The sequence below is a fragment of the Seriola lalandi genome, unplaced genomic scaffold, assembly GCF_002814215.2.
Source record: "Seriola lalandi dorsalis isolate HSWRI2012SDOR001 ecotype SW California unplaced genomic scaffold, Sedor1 jcf7180002054902, whole genome shotgun sequence".
In the NCBI taxonomy this organism is placed as follows: domain Eukaryota; kingdom Metazoa; phylum Chordata; class Actinopteri; order Carangiformes; family Carangidae; genus Seriola; species Seriola lalandi.
Window position 1 is genome coordinate 304,132 of NW_019525454.1, and position 14,286 is coordinate 318,417.

Genomic DNA, 14,286 nt, shown 5'->3' on the forward strand with positions numbered 1-14,286 from the left:
TTACTGATTAACATGTTATATATACTTCAATCTGGACACAAACCAAAAAGGAAAACTTGTCGGGTTGTTGTTTTATAGCTCCAGCATGTAAAACCTTAAAACAAGGTTTAGAGGCACTCGAATGCATATTGTTTCTCCTGCTTTCCAGGCACTATGCTAAGCTAACCAGTTACTGACATTTTGCTTCAAGTTAGATGAGAAGCCTGATACCACTCTCATGTCTGTAGGGTAAAAATGAAGCTAACAGGTTATTAGCTAAACACAGAAGCATGGGGAAACAGCTAACCTAGCGCTGTCCAACATTTTAAAAAATATACACCAAACAACGTGTCTAGATTTTACCGACTAACATTTTAAAATCTTGTTTGTTTAATCTGTGCACAAACAGAAATGTCAAAGTCAAGACGTTGGAACATTAAGTGCATGATTTGAAACTTTGGACAAAGACATGCTAGCTAGCTCTCTTTTGTGTTTCCTCTCTGTACTATGCTAAGTTAATGAGCTGTTGGCTGTAGCTTCATATTTACTGTACAAACATGGGAATGGTATCAATCATCTCATCTACCCTTTGGCAAGAAGGCAAATAACTGCTTTTCCCAAGATGTTCAACAGTTCCTGTCATGTGTTCTTCCACACGTTAGCAGCACCTCATGCTGTGATTTGCTCTGTTATTAGCAGAAATCCCCTTCCCACAGGATTTCTGGTTTCCCTCTCTCACACTGTTCAGATAAGAAGGTTTTTCCAGATAAACATTTGTAAATTGATCCAAAGCAGATATGTTGTCGTAAAACAGTTTCCTTTCTTGTGTGTACAGTAAAGGAGGATTTGGGCCGCCACTTTAAAGTAGTGACACCTCTTATCGAAGGATTGTCACCAGTCTTTTATAAGGTTCTTCTGGTTTATCTTAGTTTTAATCAAGACATTTGAAAAACACGTACAGATGATGACCACAAATGATCATCCTCTCTCCAGATGAGGAGTCATGGATGTTGCTGCTCTACTCCACAGAGGAATGACGGTTATGTATGCATGGAGACGGTCAGCCAGCCACTGCTTCCCCCGCCCCTCCACCTCCTGGGTATTCATCCATACCATTGTTCCCTCTGTTTTGTCTCTACTAGTGTCAATGCAGACTCTCCCATGGTGTGGGTCATCTCTCCACTGGTCAGCCAACACCACCACCACCACCACACACACACCTCCAGGCTCAGGTCGTGGAAGAAGGAGTGAACATCTGCTCATGGAGGAGGCCCGGCAGCCGGCAGATGGACGACAACACAGTGGTGGAGAGCTCGAGCCTCCAGCCAGGAATTCTGGAGGGAAAGGGAGACAAAAGATGAGGAGGGGAGGAAGACGGGAGGCTGCAGAGGGTGTGTGAGGGGGTTAAAGAAGGAGGAGGAGGTTTATAGAGCGAAGTGACACATCCTGACAGGGATCTGAGTGTTTTTTAAAAGAGAGACACTGTGAAGTTGAAGGAGGGAGAAACAGGTCGATATCAAAAATACAAGGAAATTCTCTGAGGACAAAACATAATTTAAGGCTTTGAAGCAACTGTTAAAAAAACTCACTTTATCAATATGATGATTGTGAAAGTGATAGCAAGTGATAATTTCTGTTATTATTTAATGTAAAATATTAAGTGTTTAATTTTTAATTCTCTCTCTTTAAATATACTTATTTAAACCGTTTTAAATTTGAATTTGTAAAGCAGTTGTGATTTGTTAGTTTATTATTAGTAAGTCAAGTTTATTATTCTTTTAAAAAATATGAAGGAAATAGACACTTTTACTTGTTTAATTTCTCTGCTCATGCTACAGTAGCAAATTACTGATAAAAAAATGTGTTTAAAACACATCAGTTAAAACAAACAATTAAGAATATGACAACAATACAACATAAAGGTGATTATAAACAAATAAAGAGTTTTTTATGGTCAATTTCATCTCTCAGGTAGAAGGAGGATTTACAGAAATGCACAAATTAAGCAATTACATGTAACATTAAACCATTAAATATAGACATGTAACAAACTGTATATCTCTTTTTAGGCAAATTCACATAAATAAAACTGACTTCACTTGACTTTTGTTTGTAAAGCATCAAATATCACAGTATATGTACCAGAGACAGCTACTGCGCCTTGAGACCGACAGATTGTTTCAGTGGTTGAGTTGTAAATGAGAGAAAGTCGCCGTTTCAAAGACGTGAACATCTTCACTCTCTTCAAATGTACATGTGGTCGAATCTCCGCCCGGCTCACTGTGCTGTAAATTTACAAATGTGAGACAAGGGTTTGGTGCATTTGTGTAGAGCAGACCTGTTAAGTGTCTGTCTGATGATTCCCGCTCCAAACTGAAAAAAACAGCCTCAGTGTGAGAATTTGTGTTTGAATACACTCGGGAGTTTAAAGCCTTTAATTAGCTGATCTTAATCTCTGCAGCCCGTGTGCTGGGAGCTCAAACCCAGATCTCCACCATCAGCTGTAGGTGCAGTTTTATGACCGGGAGACGTTCAAGTCAAACAGTTTCTGATGGTTTCAGAGACAAGAGAGGGAGACTGACTTGTCCTTTAATAATTATACGTATCAACAATCTATGTATGTATATTTTCACTATGTTTTTACTTGAATTTTCATTATATTTTACAGAAAATAACTGTGATACTTACATTTTTTTTACATTAAAATAATAAGAAAGGCACTGCAGCAGTAATAACTCCCCCTGATTTAACTGCATTAATAAGCGGTTTATACACTTTTAACAGCAGCTTAGCACAAAACCACTGGAACAAGATAAGCAGAACAAACCAAACACTGACATCAGATATGCAAATTGATGCAAATGAAAATAGATTACAACACTCACGCACACCATAATACTGACTTTAATACACCATAATACAATTAGAGGCAGCTAGAGAGACATTTGTATGTTTAATGTATTTGTCAGACTCTTCTTATGAAGCATCTGTAACGGCTGTATGGTTAATGAATGATTTATAACACAGATCATAACTGTAGTCATGTCTGACACATGAACAAACGGTGAGTGTTATAAAACTCTCCTCTCCTGAGCTGTCCTGACTCTGAGTAGCTCTCGCTCTGTTATACCTGCCTGCTTTTCTTATGTAAATGATTTTTGTGTCTCCATCTTGTTAATGAACTCATAGAAAAGAGTGACATCCTGTCTATAAATAAGCCCTTGTGGCAGTGAGAAAGCCCTTTTGTTTCACTGCTAATGTGAGTGATGGGCACGTGTGTGTGCGTGTCTGTCTGTGTGTGTGTGTGTGTGTGTGTGTGTGTGTATGCATGTTGCGTACGTCTTGAATATTGTATGGAAAGCAGTTGGCAGCAGTTGGGCTTGCTCATCTGTCAGAGGCAGCGCTGGGGCCTCATTTCTAAAGGATCAGACAGAGACTTATTAATCATGGATGAGGTCAGAGATTAAAAGTTAATAAGTTCGACAAGTATCAAAGGTAACATTATTAAATGTTCATAAACTCGACAATTAGCCGTACCTGACTATAATGTCCCAACTGATTGATCCTGTATTAATAGTGGATTAACTGGTTCTTAATGTCATTCTTCTCTGCACGCGTTAAACTTCCTGTTCAGGTAGAATTTTATTCTTCAAGAGCTGCTGCCAATTTGTAAGTGTCCCGCAGTGAAGCATTGAGGTCAGAGAACACTTCCTCTGAGTATTATGACTGCACACATTTACTGAGTGAGTTACCATATAAATATGACCTCATTACCATATATTTCACAGCAAGATCACAGTACAAGCTGCATCAAATCCTGTTCCAACTCAACATCCTCTGAGGGACCACAGCGGTGAATTAAAATGCCACAACGTCCTCTGATAAGTCAAACGTTTGGTGTCTTTTCAACTCAGAGACTGTGTGTTGGTGCCAAAGAGGAAACTAGAAACTGAGTATGCAGACATTAAACATTGATGTTTTGTGTGGTTTTATTTGTTCTGGCATGTGTTTCCTGCTAAATCAGTTAAGTTAAACTCAAATCCGTCCTCAGATAATTCTATGTTCTGAAGGAACCGCAATTAAATTAAATTAACATGTTTTCTTCACTGAGGGGTCTTTCTTTCCAGTAATGTTTATACATGTAATGGAAAGGTTGTGTACACTCATCAATACTGTTATACAGTAATTATTTATATATATATTATTTTCTCCAAATTAATTCACAAATTTCTAAACTTGAAAATTGTGTGAAAAAGTTAAAAATAGAGGTGAAGGACATTCACAAAGCAGCAGCTGCTGTAATAGAGCCGTGCCTGATTATTCACTTATAGTATGATGCCACCTGTTGGTCATTTGTTTCACTGCAAGCTGGGAACAACCAAAAATGGGACTACAACAAATTCTGGACTACAAAAATGGTGGCAACTGCCACTTTTCTTTTTCTTAAATACATAAGAAATCCAGTCCAGAGGAGTCTCAGAGAATTATACAGATATTCAGTGATAATAATAAGTTTGAAATGAGGAACTGACCCATACTTAAATTATCATTATTATTACAATTACAGCCTCATTTTAATAATAAAAACAATGGTAAGACTTTGCTTTAGGTCCACACATTCAGCATGTATGAGAAGTAAATAAACATGTAATAAATGTTTGTAATACTATAGTATAGCTGTAAGTGACAGTAACACCAAGAGGTAACTTGATTAGTTTGTGTCCAGCAGAACAGCAAAGAACACACATCCTCAAAGTATTAATACTTTATCTTCAAGAATTCAAACAGAAGCTTAAAAAAATCTGTTTCACCTCATTACTATGCAAATTTATGCAGCAAGGCTTCTGATTAAACTCATTAATCAGAAGTTTTTTATATCAGCATATTTGTCTTTGCACATTACGACATATTTGACATAAAACAAAACATGTTCGTTTAAGGTGTGAAGGAGTCACAGCAGTTTCTCATTAATGTGCTAATGTGTATATAGAGTACCTGTGGTATGTAGGCCAGCGTGACGACATGATGACCCACATACCATGTTCCACGGCGGCGAGACTTGGAAAGAGGGAAACGTGACTCATGATTTGTGGTTTGCGAACACTGTTGTGGAATGAGAAGGGAAACAGTTTATTGAGGCCACAGCAACCTGTAGTTTTAGTGTGTGAACTGTCCTGAACCCGACTGACGAGTTAGCAGAGAGACTGAGCTTAATAAAACCACAACATCTCAGCTCTGCACTGCACTGAGGTTTCATGCCACTGTGTTGTTATGTTCTTCACTAAAATGTCTTTATAGCTCCTGAATTCTTCCAGAGGGTGAACTGGAGAGAGAGGTTTGACGCAGCTGCTCCGTCAGCCGTGGTTTTTAAGTTAAACAAAGTCATAATTTAGAACCTGTGGCAAATTAAACAAACTTTACATAGTGAAGAACTGAACAGCATCATATGAATTTAGACATCCATCTGAAATCTGACTATTAGTATGATCAGATCATCTTCTCCATAAAAATCTATCTTTGTGAAACTGGCTCCTGCTTTTTAAGTTACATGTAGGATTTGAAAAGGATCTTCTCTGGCGCCATCGTGTGGAGAGATCAGGAACGACACTGTGATAAAGTTACAGTATATAGGGTTAAAACAGGAGCCAAGATGTTTTTAAGGACTATGAATATATAACTTCAGATTGTCTTTTCTTTTCTTTTCTATTTATCAACATTTTATTTCAGGCAGACGAGATAATAAATGATGGAAGTTGGTCTTCCAATGGGACCTTCATGGGACTGGAATGAAAGCATTATTATATTCTATAATCACATAAATATTCTCCACAGTAACTTTTTAAATGAGAGTCAATAGAGTTGAAGACAGAGGACTACGAGACAGACACAAGGTTCTCAGGCAACAAACTGGTGTCCAGACGGTTTTCCAGTAAAATGAGTTATGAATTAGTGAGATGAGTTACTTTACAGTTGAAGCTGTTGTGGTTCTCATTGGTTTATATTGAATGAATAACATTAATTATGACCGTTTCAACGATCGATAACGTCATCAGTGACACCTGTGTTTGTCTGCAGTTAAAAAGGGTGTTCAGGTGCATTTCTCCCAGAAACATCTGCAGATTTTCTGAGTCTGTCAGTGCTCTTAAAATAATCTTTAATTATTCAATTATTATTATCTTAATCAACTGAAAAGCACTGGAGCATCTCTGGCTTAAGAGGTAAGAATAGGAAGTGCATGTTCAGGTTTTTCCTCTCTTTGAACCGTCTCTGCCTCTTTCGTCCACCAGATGTCACCAGATGTCCAGCAGACGTGGAGTCTACCTGTCGGCCTGTGTGTGGTCCTGTTTGAAGTGCTCAGTCTGCTCTTGTAAAAAGACTAAATTAGCTACTGTGTTCCTCACTCTTTGCATAAGTTAAAAGACAGGGAAGTGAGGTGTAATGTGCCTTTAGGTGGGCTGGTCTGCGCTAATTATTGTCCCCCAAACTCTCAGCCTCCACTCAGAGTGCATCACAGCCACAAAGTCAGAATATCCGTCTTTGTTTGGCTTTTCTCCAAGGAGACGGCTGCTTTGATCTGCTGCTGCTGGAGACTCTGATTGTCTTCTGCTCAGCTCATAGTAACATGGACACTCACAATAGACTACAACCAAGGTGGGACGACCGTAAACCTCATCGCAGCTGAGAGGAGTGGACGCTAAGAGCAGGCAGCTATTCCTGGGGTCCATGCATGTAGTAGAAAATTAACCAAATACAGAACACAAAACAAAATTACACATAAAACGGATACACTATATATGCATCTAAACGTGTACATGGATTGGTACGGTACCAAATAGTCCCCAACAAATGCACAGTTTCCTCCAGTTTGAGTAATGTTTGCTAAAAACAATAGTGGCCAGCTGCTTTAGGGAATTAAAATAAAAGAATAATGAACCTTTTGTACAGGTGAAATTTGTATTTCAGTAGGAATGAATGGGCTTTGGGAGTGAGTGTCACCGACAGGGGTCGGACAGTCAGACAGAAACAACAATAACAAAGACATATACTGCAATATTGCCAACCAATCATCTAGTAGTAGTCATCTATTTTCAAGACAAACACACACTATGCTTTTCTAAAAATCTTACTCAAAGACTTACTTTATATAAATCATATATTTATTAAAGTTTTGCCAAAGCATATCGCAGACAGGTTTTTGTACCATTTCCAAGCAGGAGGATAAATCGCTGCCGACAGACTAACAGGCGTTAGACAACCTCAGACACTTTCCAGTAACACGTGTCAACATGAATAAAGCCTCGAGGCGTCTCGTTTCCATTCCGTGTGACCAGAATGAATCCAGCATAACACCGTGCTTCAACTGCAAATGAGACTTATTACTGAGTGGGACACAAACAAACAAACAAACAAACAAACAAACAACAACAAACAAACAAACAAACAAACAAGTCTTTGAATGCAACACTATAACCCAGAGGAATGCTGTTACAGCCACAATTTGCATTCTCCAGAAGTAGCTCATTATACAATGTTTATGTCCCTCTCCATTTAATCTCACCTACAAGATGAGAACATTGTTTTGTTTTTTCTTTTCTATTTTGTTCACTGTTGATGCTTGAATATTTTCCCGCCACCTGCAGCTGAGCGCTCAGCAGGTGTGTTTAGTGAAATTACAGTGACACCAGGACGGCAGCAAGTTTATGATTATATTTCAACATCACAATTCTTTATGTTGTGGGAATGAATCGCATCTGTTACTTAGTACTACTACTACCATATTCAAGTCATTGCAACTGATGTCCATGTGCTGTAACAGTATTAAGAGGGAGATTTAAAACAAATGTTTTAATTTAGAGTGGATGTCATGTCTGATATAATGAAATTTGCAGTCGTCTATTTGAATCTGTTTTGTTCTGTGACTCTGCAATAGTCAGAAAACTCCAATAAAAACTGAATTATGTTGAAGGGAGAAGACAGAGACAACAAACTGCAAATGTACAAGTACTACGGAGGTTTCCTTATATCCTGAAGTAGTAGTAGTAGTATTTTAAGTAGTATTTTACCTGCGTATGTGAGAAAGGTTTTCAGTGAATATTATCAAATGATTAATCTGGTAAAAACATGACAAACAACCCAGGACAGTTACAGTCAAAGAAACTGTATTTCCAGTCAATTTCTGACTCACAACATCCATTAATCCCCATAACAAACCAGACCGAGGCTGAGAGCAGCAGTCAGGTTGGATATGCAGGTTTGTCATCATTTTCCTATAAAAGGCCCGAGGAGGTGAGCGTGGGGGGTCGAGGAAGTGTGGCAGTAATATAAGCAAACAGAGAATGTGAAGAGAGGAAATGGCCTGTCCTAATAATCACAGCCCAGGAGCAGCAGTGCATTCAGCTCGCAGCGCCGGGGAGCTCGGCCGCCTTCTCTCTGTCCTTTCAATGCAGCAGAGCCCCGCAAGCAGCGCTTTATGGACAAGCCCTGACACCCACAGGAAGTGTAAACAGAGGTCAAGTGTTAAAGTCCAACCCGCCAATTCTCACCTCCATTAAAGAGGGTGTGTGTGTGTGTGTGTGGGGGGGGGTCTCCACAGAGAACTCAAAGCACCTGGGAAGTGGCTCCTTTAAAACACTGCAATGATCGGTTTCATGAAGCGGCTTTACAGAGCTATATCTACATGACTTCTACATTTTATGCATCAATCAAAAACACCTACATATACTTATAGTACCTGGACGGCACTGGTAAAAACACAAAACAAAAACAAAACATTAAGATATCTACTAGCAGAGAAACAGTGACAATAAAAAAAGATGATTAAAGCTTTATGAAACAGGGGGAAACCTCTATCCTGGCTCTGGGTACCAGCACATCTAAAGCTCGCTCACACTTCACATATTGTTTGTTTAATCTGTGCAACAAAAAAAAATCAAAGTGTAAAAACATGGGGTTGTGGTTAAGATAACAAGAGGTGAGAGTGGTCTCAATCTGAACATCTAACCATCGGCACAGCTGCTCTGTGATGCAGAAAATCCACAGGTTTTTTGTTGCGGTATTTCAGGCCAACAGGCAGATGTCTACATTCAAAAGTTACCCAGTGTAATTATAAACCTGTTAACAGACAACCAATGAGCCCGAGTGACTATAAGAGAGAATGAACCAAAGTCACACAGGCACAAACATGGTGGAAATAAACAGTTTTTCACCTTGCCTTCTGTTCCTGTTATTAAAAAAGGGAATTTAAGGCCTGTAGTGAGTAAAACACTGGAGCCATCGGCCACAAGTCTGAACCAAATCTGTCCCAGCAGCTGCTGCAGTGATAAGTGGATCCTAAAATGCTTTGCACAGATACAATCTGGGGATTTAGAGCTTTTAATAAATGTATAATCTGTTGAGGTTGTGTGAAGAATGAGTCCAGCTCAGACTGAAACACACCTAAGGTCAAAGTGTCCCACAGGAGGTGTGCTGCATTTTGCATCTTTGCCAAATGATGAGTACAATCTGCAGATTACATTTTTGGTCTATGAAACATCACAACTTCACAAAACCAATTATGACATCTTCAAATATCTTGCTTTGTTCAACCAAAACTCAAGAATATTTTTGTTTTCACCGACACATGACAAAGAAAAAGCAGATAATCGTCTGACTTGAGAGGCTGGATTTGGCAGTTTCACTATTCTCGCCTGAAAATTGCCTGAAATTAGTAATGATACATAGCTATGGATCGATTAATAGTTTCAGCTCTAATCTGGTGTCATACATGGTTCAGCTGAACCTGGTTCTGTATGAGTCGGGCCTTTACAGCAGGTCAGACTCTCCACAGGCCTGTGTGTAGTGTCAGACAGGCCGAATACACACATGCTCCGTTCCCAGGACAGGACGGTTCATGTCAGTCAACAGATACAGTTCAGGAGGAAAGTTAATCCCTCATTAAGTTGTTAATGACATGGACGGTCATTTCTGTGAATGGATGGAGGACTCTCTGTGCCTTAAGTGGAGAGCGGCTCGTACAGTAGCACTTCACGGCGCTGGTGTCGATGCTAATGACGACGCTTAGCTGGAGCTGCGGCGGCCGGAGGTCCTCCCTCCTGCCACACATGCAAATGCAAAACACACAGAATCTGCATAGTGACTTGCAAAAGATGCAGTTTTCAGTGCTGGAATTAGTCAGTTCATTTCACTTTTTAACCATTTGAGCTGATTGTGTTGATCTAACCGCGCTACAGGGTTTTGTTTTTGTTTTTTGTTCATGGCACTTTGATGGAACAGAAAACTGAGAGTCTGACTTCTATCTCTCTTTCCGTCTCTCTCCTCTGTCAGGTTCAAGTGTCAGTCCTGTGCAGGGAAATTACACACACACATTAAAACAATAAACAATAAAAATAGGTGAGAGGACCTTGCACAACCTCTCTCACGGCTTAATTTGCAATTACTTGGCGACTGAGACTTTGTAAAAACACCACTAAGACTTTAACAGCAAAAGGTTAAAATGCCTTATTATCATAATGAGGAGCATTTGAAGACCTGAGGGACTTGCAACTGACTTATGAGGACATGTCTGAGAACTTGAACATGTCCACGTAGGGACTTGCTTAGACAGGACCTGAGACGTGCCTTTGACTTGGCTGAAAAGAGTGATTCTCATTTGATTTGATGATTTGATTGTGACGTTTTTCCTTTAAAATGACACGTGTGTTTTGTACGACAGTGATCTGTAAAATGATATTGCTAAATCCCTATGAAGAGGAATTCTTATGGGACCACTACTGAGAAGTTTCAGCTACATTTATGCATGTATACATTTTGATGTACTATTGTTAGTTTAGTTCATACTGTGTGTCCAGGAAATAAAATCCTGTTCAAAATCCTGCCTTTTACATCTAATGAAGTTCAGCTGCTATAATTCACTTAATTTCACTCATACCTCATTAGATTTTATCTCATGTTTTACATGTTGTTGTTATGCATCAATGATTACCGACACAAAAATTGACATTTTGATTCAGAAAATCCATGCATGAATTAAAATTGTGCATTTATAAATAAAATATTGTCACTTTCATACTCAAAACTGCTAATAAATTGTCAGAAAAGATTAAATCTAAGCTGGTAACCTCAGAGGTATTTTACAAATGTATTTATCTTCATGATTAACATGTATGAAATTTACCCATGAGATTTTTCTTTATCCGACCCAACTCTGTATCTTTCTGTCATATTCCAAGTGATTGTACAGATGCGACAACATCTTAAGAGAAACGATGTTCAGCTAACTGTAGACTTTGACAAATATCGCTGCTGAATTTGTGTGTGTTTTTAATTTTTTTATTTCTTATCAATAAAGTCACTGCAGGCAGACAAAGAAAAACTGTTGATGATAGAAAGTAAGGGGAAAGACTCGGGACGACAAAGGTAGTCGTTTCAACATGCACATTCGTAGATAATATTTAATTTAGAATTAGTGCATCTCTGGTAGTTCAAACATTAAGATGATTATTTTTGCACAAAGTGGCAGATCAGCAAATCTCCAGAAATCAAAGAAAAACACACTGTGAGAAGGAAAAGGCTCAGAAACATCATCAATCTGTTCTAAATTCTGTTTTGCAAATGTTTCCGCTGTAACTTTTGGGTCAAATCAGACACAAGCACACATGTATCAGCCCACAGCAGAGCCTGGATGTGTATTAGAGCCAGACGGAGCGTATACCTGCCCTTTTACTGGACTGCCATTCATAGTCAAGGTGAGGGCCAAGGCCCAACAGGTCCCAGTAATGACCCCTCAGTCCCAGCAGCAAGGTGACGGAGGCAGGCCGCTCTGGATCGTTCTGTAAATGGCTTCATAAACTCATTAGCGATGGATGTGCGTGGAACAGGAAAGGCAGAGATTACAGTGCCTGTTAAATGTGTCGGGCAGGTGAGAAAACGATCCCCTTTCACCTCAATAATAATAATGATGACGGTGTTTCTCCATGCTTTTGTCTCGATCAATCACGTGTGAACGGAGCTGCAAGGTGAGACGGGACAGAAGAGTTTCTCCTCTCGCCTCTCTGTCATACGTCATATCTCCTGACTCACAGGAATATTTGAAGCATCTGTAGTTTGATCACGACGATGAGGAATTAAAGCTCACAACCTTTTCTTTATAGACAAGAGCACAGAAGAGTTAATACACTTTTATATTTATCTAATATATTTTCCTCTTTTGCTATGATGATGGTCTGTGGACATAATCCTGCAAACCTGTATTTTAATCTTCAAATAAAGACACTGTTAATTACTCAGGGTTCTAATGTAACTAAGTGCAATTTTGAAGATAGTTTAAGTGTTTTAATTTCAGAGAAAAAAATATGGTACATTTGACTCACTACATTTACATGACAGGTACAGTCACCAGTTACTTTATAGATTAAAATCTTATTTCAAACCTTACAAAAATCTTATTCATCCATATGATCCAATAATATATTTATTCTGTAACACGTGCAACAAAATTAAACCTGCATAAGAAGCACCTTTTGTTTTGTAGGTTTAAATACACTTTGCTAGTAAAGCTTTCCTACTTTTATTGAAGCAAAATCTTAAAAACAAAACATGGAGAGTTTTTGACAGTGACTGAATCACAGGTGAAATGAGATGCTTGTGTGAAACCAACACATGGCTTTAAATAAATAAATAAAAATCTCTTTCTGTGCTGAATGTCTGGTTTTGGACAGGAACATCCAGGGAGTCGTCGCAGAAGTTTTTGGTTCGGCCCGAGTGACTCTTCACTTATTGTTTCTGTGTCCTTTAATATCAACGTTTTTTAAAAAATATTATACATCTTTATGTTGAGTGTAAAAGGTGGAAAGGCAACTGTTTATAGTTCAATAGCTCTGTTCTCTTTTGGGTGATTTTCAAACTGCAGTTTGGTTCTTGGAGAAAGTTGCTGCAGTAAAAAAAAAAAAAAGGGGATATTTGCACAGCTGAGATATTTCAGTGTATGTGAAGTCAACTGATGGCACTCGCACCATTCCTTGGTCTGAACGTGTAACTAACCTACAGATACTGAATGAAGGAGTGCTGATGAGGAGTTTCAAGCTTTGGGGCGAGAGGCTCATTTGGGAAGGATGGCCTGTAGAGCTATTAGAGAGCAGGCCTGCAGCGCTCGCTCTCCTCTCAGGCCATGACTATGAAAAGAGGACGCTCTGGGACAATGGTCCGTGTATTCCTTGTCTGGCTCCAATACACAAGGAGGACATGCTGCCTTCTTTGCAGCAACACAGCAGCTCTGTCATTAGAGGACACTTAGAAGAGCAGCTTCGGGGGGTTTCACAGATCTGCAGGCAAGATGAACGGAGGAGAACTCAGCTGAAAATGCCAATGAGCTCATTCTATGAGCTCAATGTCCAAAGAATCAAAATCTATTATTTACTATCAAAAGATTTGGGGAAATCAGCAAAAACTGAAACCTGTGGGGGTTTCCACCACTGGACTATTTCAGTATCATGTTTAGTGTGACAGAAACTGGGTTTTACTTTCACTTATTTCAACAATTTCCAAACCTGGTCTGACATGATTTGACTGGTTTAATAAACTTTAATTATCTGCCCAAGAAGCAGAGATCTTTAACTTGACTGATTCTAAAGATTTCAAGTCTAAATGTGAATTAAATGGCTCCCTCCGGACAGAGATTTTCTGCAGTGCACGCCAGTAAACACCGGTGCTGGGGTGGGTGGTCTGGTGGTGGAGGCAATCAGAAGGAGCATCCTTATTGTTCAGGCCGAGTCGAGAAAGTCTGTGTTTGCTCTCTTCATTAGACATTCTAGTGTCAGCGAAGGAGAATAAATAAAACGCGCTGAGGTCAAAGGGAAGGAGCGGTTCGCTTCGGTGTTTAAATGTGTTTTAACAGTTACTTAAGGCTCTGGAGACGCTCTCTGCCACTTCCAAATGATGGAAATGAGCCCGGAGAGTTTGCAGAGCTGGCAATAATCCAAGTTGAAAGAGAGACCGTCTTTGTCCTCGGGTAGTGTAAGAAAGCAAATCACTTCCTTCAAAGACGCTCTTCATCTTCAAAACCTCAGAGGAACCGATGAAAGAAAAAAAGTTTTGGGGACATTGTTTCCTGTGTATAAATCTTTTTCAGTAAATCATAATAAGAATCTTTTTCTCCAAGTGTAACTTCGGTGAGCAGGATACGGAGACTGACTTTTGTTAGACATTAAACACAATAAATAAATCCGCCATCAGATTTAAGGCTTTAGACCAACTTAGATTGTTTTAGGAATCGACCTTCCCCCGGTCAGAGCAGCCACTTTCAAAAGGACG

At 39.3% G+C, this 14,286-nt stretch overlaps 1 long non-coding RNA gene across 1 annotated transcript in view; it reads right to left on the minus strand.

Moving 5' to 3' along the window:
• Nucleotides 1–879: 879 nt before the first annotated feature.
• LOC111672809 (uncharacterized) overlaps nucleotides 880–14,286 on the minus strand; it is a 34,080-nt gene continuing 20,673 nt past the window's right edge. Inside the window, exon 4 of the long non-coding RNA XR_002762038.2 lies at nucleotides 880–1,313. This is a non-coding gene — a long non-coding RNA (uncharacterized LOC111672809). The remainder of the gene's footprint in view (nucleotides 1,314–14,286) is intronic.